The sequence below is a fragment of the Theropithecus gelada genome, chromosome X (assembly GCF_003255815.1).
Source record: "Theropithecus gelada isolate Dixy chromosome X, Tgel_1.0, whole genome shotgun sequence".
NCBI lineage: Eukaryota > Metazoa > Chordata > Mammalia > Primates > Cercopithecidae > Theropithecus > Theropithecus gelada.
In genome coordinates, this window is record NC_037689.1 from 128,529,601 (window position 1) to 128,540,966 (window position 11,366).

An 11,366-nucleotide genomic window follows, 5' to 3' on the forward strand; every position below is an offset into this window, starting at 1 on the left:
GGGATGAGTTTAAGATCTCAGGTTTAGAGAAGACATTTATACAATCCCTTCTCTGTGAGGAGCTCAGAGAACCTTCTCCTCCAGATAGATATTTGTTACACTGGTCAAAATTATCAAAGAAAACCTTTAAAAGTCTCTGGAGATTGTCCAAATGGCTTACACAAAAGTGGGAGGGATTTATTCAACAAATTTGATCAAAACTTGTATGAACAATGGCAGGCCACAGCATCTGAGCTAGAGGCTGCACCCGCCTCTCCTCCAGCTCTGTGTATGGAGGAACTATTCTGGGCAGGCAGAACAGATTCCACAGCTGCAACCAAGTAGGCAACTTGTGTTACCCCATTTCTCTGGTATTGAAGATCTATATTTGCAAGGCAGTATAAGTCGGTAAACAACAGATCCCATTTCCTGCCATCTCTCCCATTTCTCCTATCTCCCCCATCTTCAGGCTGCAGAAATCTACATAGGGTGGTGGCAATCGCCAGGTGGTGTTGTCTGCTTCCTCAACCCACAGCACTCACTTCATTGGAAAGAGGTGGGTGGAGCAGTAAGTGAAGAACAGTGTCCTCCAATTCTCCTACAACTCTCATGCCATGGCATGGCACCCCTGGGAGAAGGGGTGAGGCAAACTGCAAAGACTGGAAGATATGGCTCCAGCAAAGAAGGAGATTTCATTTGGTTCAGAGAATGGTGGAATTCATGCCCTAGGGTGTGTTGTTGAAACTATAAAAATCAGTGTCTAGCAATGGAGGATAACAGCTTGGTAATAGCAAAAGAAGGAGACCAGCCAAGAGTTTAACAGGTAGATCCAGGAAAGAGACAGTCTAAGAAAACCCTGCTAAAATCACACTCATCTCTAGTGGTCAGGAAGACTTCCATGCTCAAGGCTGCACTTTCTCAGGTTGGCTAGAAAAGAGTACTTTCAAAATAATAGTCCTTGGATACTTTCCCCCTTAACAGAGAAAGTAATCTCCAAGCCATACACAGATCCTGTGGTAAAGGGTGAAAACTACTGGACCTGGAAACTTATTTACAACTTTTGACCAGTCAGTGGCTAACCACCAAGCTATGCTGATCTAGAGGCAACCCCTAGGAAACTGGTCATTAAAATAAAAACAAGAGGGAAAAAATATTAGCAGGGACATCTGGGGCTACACACTGCAGGGGAAATAGACTTCACAGAATTAATCCAGTCATATCACCAAACAAATAAACAAATGAACAAACAACATGAACAACAAGCCCCAAAGGGAGATTAGTATCTAGAGTTGCTACAATATTTTATTCCAAAATGTCCAGATTTCAACAAAAAATATGAGACATACAAAGAAACAGGAAAGTATTGCCCTATACAAGAAAAAATAGCAGTCAGTAGAACCTGTCTCTGAGTGGACCCAGATGTTTGCTTAGCAGACAAAGACTTCAAAGAAACAATTATAAACCTGTTCAAAGAACTAAAGGAAACCACATTTAAAGAACTAAATGAAGGTGTGATGACAATTTCTTATCAAATAGAGAATATCAGTAAAGAGACAGATATTATAAAAATAGCACAGTAGAAATTCTGGAGTTGAAAAGTACAATAACAAATGAAAAATTCAATAAAAGGGCTTACTTAACAGCAGATTTGAGCAGGCAGAAGAAAGAACCAATAAACTTGAAGCTAGATCAATCAAGATTTTACAGTCTGAGGGACAAAAATAAGAATGAAAAAAAATGAACAGAGCCTCAGAGACCTGTGGAATGCCATCAAATGTACCACCATATGCATAATGGAGGTCCCAGGAGAGGAGAAAGGGGCAGAAAGAATATTTCAAGAGCTAATTGCTGAACACTTCCCAAATTTGACAAAATACATTAATCCACATATCCAAGAAGCTCAAGAAGACCTTCTCTAGTTTCTTCCTCCAAAGGCTTGGTGTCCTTCAGGGAGGAACTCCCTAGTTTCTCACCTCCCTGAGATTGGGTAACCTCTGGGTCTAGAGACCAGAAGAAGTGTTGGGCAGGGTGGTAAGAAGGTTTGCTCTGGAAAATTGAGCATGTTGGGCTCTGTACAAGAGTGTATGGCCAAGGGAGTTCAGAGGGGCTATAATCCAGTCCATTCTCCACTCCCCAAGTCATATACCTGATTCAAGGTTGCATCTACCGAGAAGAGCCGTCATTTTCTAATCTGCCTAACGTCTCAATGTGCTTTCCAAGCCCTGTGCCCATGGGGTTGCATGTATTAAAGGGACAACTTTTTCTAATTCTCTCAAGGCACTTTCTGGATTAGTGTAGGTCCTGATGTGAAAACAGTAGGGAAGTGGTGGGACTCAGGGAAGACAGAAAAGCCACTTCACAGAGGTGGATACCCATGCAATTAACCATGTGGGACTTGTGGTTTACTAAAACTTGGGCCATCCCTAAAACCTACGTTCAAATCTGCCTTAGCTTGAGAATCCAACCATGAGAGTGGCTCTGTTAGTTTTAATGATTCCAAAAGTCTTTTCTCAAAATACCTCTTTGTTACTTAGGTGAGGCAACCCAGACCTAGCATGGTAGTTAAGAGCTGTGTGATCTTGGGCAAGTTGCTTCCCTTTTCTGAGTCTCAGCCTTTTCTTCTATGAAATGGGAAAATAACAATCCCTACTTCATGCTTAGCAAAGTATTTGACACATAATAGATTCTCAATATATGTGAACTGTTATTCATGCTCAAAGTGTCACCAAAGGCAGGGGCAGTGTGTGACTCCTGACACAGTGCTCCTAACTGTACCCTCCCTTACCAGAAGGACTGGAGCCTCCAGGAATAGTCTTTTCCCTGGGGGCATTCATCCCCTTTTCCTTGGCTCTGCAAAGTAACTTCTGCACTCACTTCTCTTCAAGCTACATTGGCTGGCACTGAGGTTAGTGAGCACAGTCCTGGGCTCTTGGAGCTGGAAAGGGTCGCAAGGGGCCTCTGGTTTTCCAAAGACCACTGTGTGAACAGGCTTCAGATCAGAAGCAAAGGGGTCACTTAGTAAAATGCAGATTTCCCAAAGCCTTCCTACAGAGAATCTGTTTCTGGAAGCCTGTGTTGGACTTGGAAATCTGTACCTTGGACTAGTGTCCCAGATGATTCTTGTCCTCTTCTTCATACTCCATGCCTACAATTGTGGAATACACCCTGTAGGGCCCCAACCACCTATACCAGGGATAAGGAGACAGGTTGATGGGCAGACAGGCTCTGGCTGTCAAAATGTTTGTCCCCATCTAAGCCCACTTCTTCTGCCTCCCATAACTTAGTGACATCACTAGGTTTGAGCTTCGAAGCCACAATACAGAAACCAGTTTTCTGCTTTATTCTCATGTCACCAACAGTGACAGCCATGCACCTCACAACTGAAAACAGCTCCTGTCTCCATCCGGCCCTCTTCATGCTTGGTTTCTCCAGACTGAGCAACCTTCCCACCCTCTGTGTAACTAATTGGCTTAGAGATATTACTGCCTCACCAGGGGGCTAGGAAACTGAGCTCTTGCCTTCAGCTTTCATTGCTTTTCCAGGCATGGCGGAGCAGTAGTAGGTGGCAGCTGTGCCCCAAAGTGTTTCCATTCTCTCTCCCTTCCTCCCTCCTTTCTTCTCTTCCTCTGATCCCGTCCAAGATTGACAGGCATTATGGGAGCACTGTCAGTTTGCTGCTTTGAGTCCCCCAAAACCAACATGTTGAACATTGCTCTGTACACGTCATACAGAGGGCACATTAGTTTTGCTTGGTGAGCACACCCTAATTGGGTTCCCAGAGGGAAATTCTAATGCCAGTGCAGAGAATTAAGAACCAGCCAACAGATGGGGTGAGAAGCATGATGAGGAGGGTGGCAGCCAGGGCCACATCTTCTGGAGTCTATATCAACCATGAGACTGACAGGCTGGATCTGGGGGAAGCAGCTAAGCTCCCAATGGAAAGATTGGATCAGATGGCAGAATGAAGTCATTTTTCACAATATTTACAAAGTAAATATCTGCCCACTCAGGGATACCTTTGCAGAATATGAAAGCAGCCACTTTGGACCTGCTATTTTGTTTTGTTTTGTCACTTCTTGGGGGGTGGGGGAAGGAGGGTGTTTTCCTCCTGGGTTCCTTGGACATAGACTCAAGTCTTGAGGCCCATAGCCCTATCCAAGATATCCCAGCCTAATAATCCCCAGCCTGTGGGTTGCAGACTCCTTACTGCAAGTAGTCCACAAATCCACATGCTTCAGTGTTCCATACTTTTGTAATTGGGTAACTTTCTGAGGTAACTTTTTTATCTGAGAACCTTCTTTGAAGTCTCAGTTCTTAGTTTTTCTCTTTTCTCTAAGCAAGAATTATTCCCTTAATGATCTCATCCAGTCCCCAAGCTTTACTATCTTAATCCCTTCCCCCCAACTCTACTGCCAAACCCTCTCCACCTGCAGCCTTCACCATATTAACACCTTTACGTCATCCTTGACACTTCTCTTTCTCTCACATCCTACATGCATCTGTTAGAAAATTCTGTTAGTTCTACTTTCAAAACACTATGTATCCAGAATCCAACTGCTTCTCTCTACCTTTACATTACTGCTATCATCCTAGTTGGAGCAGTTATCCATTTATTCCTGGATTTATGCAAAAGTTTCCTAACTGTTCTCCCTGCTGCCATCCTTGCCCTTTAAAGTTTGTTCTTAACAGCCAAGTGATGCTTGATTCTAGCTGAAATTTTTATTGAGGTAATTATAGATTCACATGCAGTTGTAAGACATAATTTAGACAGACCCATTGACACTTTGTGAAGCTCCCCAAATAGCAGCATTTTGCAACACAATAGTATAATATCACAACCAAGATACTGATACACTGATATACAAATCTCTAATTTGATTCTGATTTCTCGTTTTACTTTGTGCTTGTGTGTGTAGTAAGTTCTATACAATTTTATCACATGTAGATTCACATATTTAGCACCAGTCAAGATACAGAACATTTCCACAAGGATCCTTTGTGTTGATCTTTTATAGCCATGCACACAACCCTCCTGTGCACCCCACAGCCCCATCCCTAAACCCTGGCAACCACTAACCTGTCATCCATTTCTAGTATTTGGCATTTCATAATGTTCTACGAATGGGATTATACAGTGGGTCACCTTTTGGGATTGGCCTTTTTAAAAATTTAGCATAATTCTCCAAGTTGTGTTTATCAATAATTCATTGCCTTTATTGCTGAGTAATATTCCATGGTGTATTAGTTTGATAGGGCTGTCATAACAAAGTACCAAAAACCACGTGGCTTAAAACAACAAGAATTTGTTGCTGTACAGCTCTGGAGGCTAACTGTCCCAAATCAAGTCAGCTCTCTCTGAAACTGTCTTGGTAGAATACTTCCTTGTCATTTCCTAGCTACTAGTAGTGGCTGGCAATCTTTGGCTTGCAGCTACCATCAGTCCAATCTTTGCCTACGTTATCACATAACCATCTTCATGTCATCTTCCCTCTGTGCATGTTTGTCTCTGTGTCCAAATTTCCCCTCTTTATTTTATTAAGGAGAGGAGGGCAGGGAAATTCTGGGGGAAAGGGGGATCAAAGAGGAAGCTTAAGTGTCTAGGTTATATCACTGAGCAGCAGAGACTCTGAAGGGCAACAGTGGCTTGGAGTCTTTAGCCCTATGGTTTGTCTTATCTCTGGCTAACAGGTGTTGGATGCAGTTTTGTGGAGTATGCAAAGCAGGAAGGCTCTAAATGAGTAAATATCTGTTTATTTGAGCTACATTTATAACAAAAGAATGTGTGAAAATTTGAGCTTAGTACTGGTGGGCTTTTGAGCTAATAAGTCCCGGCTTGCTGTGAAAAAATAAACAAGATAGGGCTAACATACAGAGGACATTTTTGATTCATTTATATAACAGTGGGTGGTATGGAAACTATATTTAACATGTTGAAGATGTACCAAACTGTTTTTCAGAGTGGCTACATTCTCACCAGTAATGTATGAGTGATCCAGTTTCTCCTCATCCTTGCCAGCATCTGATGTTGTCACTATTTTTTATTTTAGCTAAGCTGATAGTAGTGTAGTGATGTATCATTTTGATTTTTTTCACATTTCTTTAATCACTAATAATGTTGAATATGTTTTCATGTACTTATTTGCCATCTGTATATCATCCTCAGTGAAATGTCTGTTTATGTCTTTTTTCTATTATTTAATTGCATTTTTTAAACTGTTGAATTTGGATTACTCCTATACTCTAAGTATTGTCCTTTTCTGGATATGTGGGTTGCAAATATTTTCTCCCACTCTGTAGCTTGTTGTTTCATCCTCTTAATAGGGTCCTTTGCAGATAAAAAGTTTTTTATTTTGATGAAGTCTTATCAATTTTTTCCTTTTATAAATTGTATTTTTAGTGTCAAGTTTAATAAATCATTGTCTAGCTTTAGACCCTGAAGATTTTCTTATACTTAAAAAACTTTTTAAAACAGTTTTGTAGTTTTATGTTTTACATTAAAGTCCATGATCCATTTTGAACTTTTATAAGGTATGAAGTTTAAGTTAAGGGTCATTTGTTGTCTGTGAATGTCCAATACCTCTAGCACCATTTGTTACAAAGTTTATCCTTCCTCCATTGATATATTTTGACAACTTTGTCAAAAATTAGTTGGACACATTTGTGTGGATCCAATTCTGAGTTCTTTATTCAGTTCCGTTGAGCTATGTGCCTATCCCTCTGCCAATTCCACAATCTTGATTATTGCAGGCATATATTAAAACCTTCATATTATTTAATATTTATTATTTATAATAATACTTAGTATTTAATATTTAATATTAAAGCTTTAATGTTGGGTAGAGTGATTATCCCTACTTTGTTTTTCTTTGTCAAGATCATTTTACATATTGTAGGGCCTGCACCCATCCATATAAATTTTAGAATAAGCTTTTCCGTGTCTACAAGGAAACTTTGCAGATATTTTTATAGGAATTGCATTAAACCTACAAATCATTTGGAGGGAGAATTGACATTTTTGCTATGTTGAATCTTCTATTCCATGAGCATGTTATTCCATTCCAATTATTTAGCTATTTTACAAATTACTTTCATTTTGTTATTTTCAGCTTACAGATCCTGTTCAAGTTTTGTTAAGTGCCTATGTCAGTATTTCATTTTATTTGGAGTGATTGCAAATGATATTTTGTTTTTAATTTCTGTGTATACATGCTCATTATTAGTATACAGAAATGCAATTTATTTTTGTGTGTTGATCTTATGAACTGAGACTTTGCTGAACTACCTATAAATTCTAGGAGTTTAAAAAATTCCCTCGGATTTGCTACTTAGGACATCATGTCATCTGTAAATAGGGAAAATAGGAATAATTTTGTTTTTTCCTTTCTAATCTCTAGGCCTTTTATTCATTTTGCTTGCCTTAATACAGAGGCCAGGATTTCCACTACTATGTTGAATGAGAAAGGCAAGAGTACATATCCTGGCTTTGTTCTCAATTTTAGAGGAAAGCATTCAATCTTTCACCACTAAGCATTGTTAGCTATAGGTTTTTTTGTAAATGCTCTTTATCAAGTGCTCAATCATATAAAGAGACATACTGTGTTCATGGATTAGAAGACTTATTAGGAGAGTTAAGATAGTAAATATGTCAGTTCTCCCCCAAATGATCTATAAATTAATTCCCCTCCTATTCCTATTTTTCTAAAACTTGTTATCATAAATGGGTTTTGAATTTTGTCAAATCTGTTTTCCACATTAATTGATATAATCATGATTTTTCTTCTTCAGCCTGTTGGCATGAGTTATAATATTTGATTTTCAATTATTCAACCAGTCGTGCATGCCTGGAATAAATCTCACTTGTTATGGGTGTATAATTCTTTTTTCACATTGTTAGATTCTGTTTGCTAACATTTTGTTGAGGGTTTTTGCATCTAGTTCATCAGAGACCTTGTTCTGTAGTTGCTTTTTTGTACTATCTTTACATGGTGTTTTTTTTTTTTTTAATCAGGGTAATAATGGCCTCATAAAATGGGTTGGGAAGGGTTCATCCAGCTTCTATTTTTTGGAAGATATTTTGTAAATTCAGTATAAATACTTCTTTAAATGGGAGGTTTTCTGGGAGGTTTTAAATTATGAATTGTTTCTATGATAATTACAGGGGTATTCAGATTGTGTATTTCATCTTGGTGGAGTTTTGATAGTTTGTGTTTTTTGAGGAGTTGGTCCATTTTGTCAAATTTGTGTGTATAGAGTTCTTTGTAGCATTCCTTTATTCTCTTTTGATGTTTTCAGGGTCTGTAATGATATCCTCTGTTTCATTCCTGATATTGGTAATTTTTACATTCTTTCTTTTTTCTGTCAATTTTGCTAGTGGTTTGTTAATTTTATTGGTCTTTTCAAAGAACCAGCTTTTTATTTCATTAATTTCATTTATTTTTCTGTTATTAATTTCATTGATTTCTATTCTTGTGTTTATTATTTAATTTCTCCTCCCTGCTTGAATTTATTATTTCATCCTCTTATTTCTTGAGGTAGGAACTTACATTATTGATTTGAGATATTTTTTTCATTTCTAATATAAATATTTAGTGTTATAAATTTCCTTCTCAGTATCACTTTAGCTACTTACCACAAATTTTGATATGTTGTATCTTCATTTTAATTCAGTTCAAGGTATTTTTTTATTTACCTTTAGACTTCCTCTTTGACCCATGGGCTATTTACAAAAGTATTGTTTAGTTTCCAAGGGTTTGTTTATCTTTCTGTTACTGATTTCTGGTTTGATTCCATTGTGGTCAGTGAACACATTCTGTATGATTTCAATTTTTTTAAATGTATTGAGTCTCATTTTACGTACCAGAACATGGTCTGCCTTGGCAACTGCTCCACAGTGTCTTGGAAAGAATGTGTATTCTGCAGTTGTTGGGTGAGGTTTTCCACACACATCAATTAGACCTTGTTGGTTGAGTGTGTTTTTCAGATATTCTATATCCTTGATGATGATTTTCTGTCTCATAATTGTGTCAGGTGTTAATAAGGGATTGTTGAATTCTTCAACTATAATTAAGGATTTATCTATTTCTCCCTTTATTTCTGTCCATTTTTGTTTCATACACTTTGAGATTCTGTATTTTGGTGCACATAGGGCGATGCTTTAAAATCCTAAATTAGATTATGCTTTTCCTCACTACAAAACCTCACAATGATTCCCTATTTCATTTAGAACAATTGATCAAGTCCTTATAATATTCTATAGGGTTCTACAAGATCTGGCTCCCAGTAACCTCTCCAACTTCATTTCCCATTGTTTTCCCCCACACTTACTCTGCTGCTGCCACAATGGCTTCCTTGAACAGAACAGGCACACTGTCTCCTTAGGGCCTTTACTGTAACTCTTCGTTCTGCCAGGAATGCTCCTCCACCTTGGAATGGGGTGCTGGGGTACAGATATTGTAAAAATTGTTAGCTTTACATATTAGGGAAGCCAAAGCTTGGAGAGGGTAAACATCAATAACAAACAGTGTATAATTGGCAGAGCCAGTGTATTATGGAGATCAGAAGGTGAGCCTGAAGAAGAGCAGTGGGAGAAAACGAATGAAGCGGGATAAACAGCATCAGCTCTGGTTTTACATATAGGAAGAACTGATACCCCAAATTCCCTCATTTTAAAACCACTCTTCCAGCAGCCTGGCATTAGCTCTGAAATTCCAGCAGTATACTTCTTTGGGATAAGCATGTAAAGGCTCTTGTAAAGGAATCCTGCAGTATAAAACTTTGTATAACAGATTTCGTTTTAGAACAAACTTTGTAAAACTTAGATTTCACCAAGAGATTCACAAAATTATTTGACAATAGAACATCTCCCCAAACCCATGACTGTCTCACAAAATCCATTTCGGAAAACAATCATTGAAAGCTTTGTGTTTCCAGAAAATTCCTGCCAAAAGGCTAATATTATTAGAGATCCACCTAGTTATTAGTCTTTCCTCCTCTGTGATGAATTATTTTATCCAATTAACTTAGGAGATGCAAACTATGGCAAAGGCCTCAGTCCTCCCCCGATTTTGTAAAATAAAGTTTGATTGGAACATAGCCATGTCAATTTGTTTCTGTATTGTCTGTAACTGCTTTTGCATTATCATGGCAGAGTTGAGTAGTTGTAACAGAGATTGCATGGTCAGGAAAGTCAAAAATATTTACTATCTAACCCTTTACACAAAAGTTTGTTGAGCCCCGGATTTACCCAATAGTAAGGCCCTGAGATTTATCCATTGCTGCTTAACAAATGACAACAAAAGTTTGTGGCTAAAACCAACACTTCATTATTATCTATAATGGTTCTGCGGATTGAGCGGGCTCAGCTGAGAAGTTCTCAATTTGCTTCTTTCATTCAGTGACCGTCAGATGGCAACTGGAGTTACAGTCATCTGAGAGCTAAACTGGGCTAAACACTGAAAATGGCTCACTTACATAGCTGGCAGTTGATGTTAGAGTTCAGCTGGGAGCTCATCAGGAGCTGTTGACTGGAGGACCTACATGTGCTTGCTCTTTTTAGGTTGGGTTTCTCACAGCATGGTAGGTATGTTCTCAGAGGGAGCGTTTCAAGAGTGTGAAGTAGATAATGCCAGTTGTGTTAAATCCTAGGCTTAGAACGAGTGTAATGAAACTTCTACCTTTTCCAGTTAGTCAAAGCACTCTCATGAGTTCAGACCCAAGAGGACTTGAGGAATAAACTCTACCTCTGCACAAGGAAAGGGCAACAGCATACATGGAAAGACATATTTACTTCTGATTATGTTGAAGACAAACTACCACCATCTTCAATGGAGAATCAGTATAAGGTACTTGAGGAACAGGGTGCAGCAGGTTTTCCTGGAAGGGATTTTCAGAGTGAATGAAGCCAACTGTGTTTTCACCCATGCCCATTTTATAGATAAATGTATTGAGGCTCAGAGCATTAGGAGAAGCTACTGAAAGTCGGTGTCTGTGTCACAGTGTTGGCAAGGAACTTGGTTAGCTTGCTGGAGGTGTGTGACTAAATCCAAAGAAGACAGGGGTCTAGAGCTAACAGACTGGTATGAAGGGGCTGATGGAACCTGAGCCTTTGAATAAAGCCCCTTCCTTTCCCTCACATTTCCTTACTCTCTACTGCTCACTCAGGTGCATTAGCTACTATGTAAATATCTAGGCCTTACAGACACCCTAGATTCCTGCCACTATGCCTTGTAGGCTTCTGAAGTCTTTTTCATATCTAGACTCTGCACTCCAAATAAGCTGTGAATACCTTGAATATAGAGATCACATCTACAATTTGTTTCACTTGTGGCCTTGAGATGTCTCATATAGATGTGATATACACAGCAGATAACTGAAATTGGGGGATTATT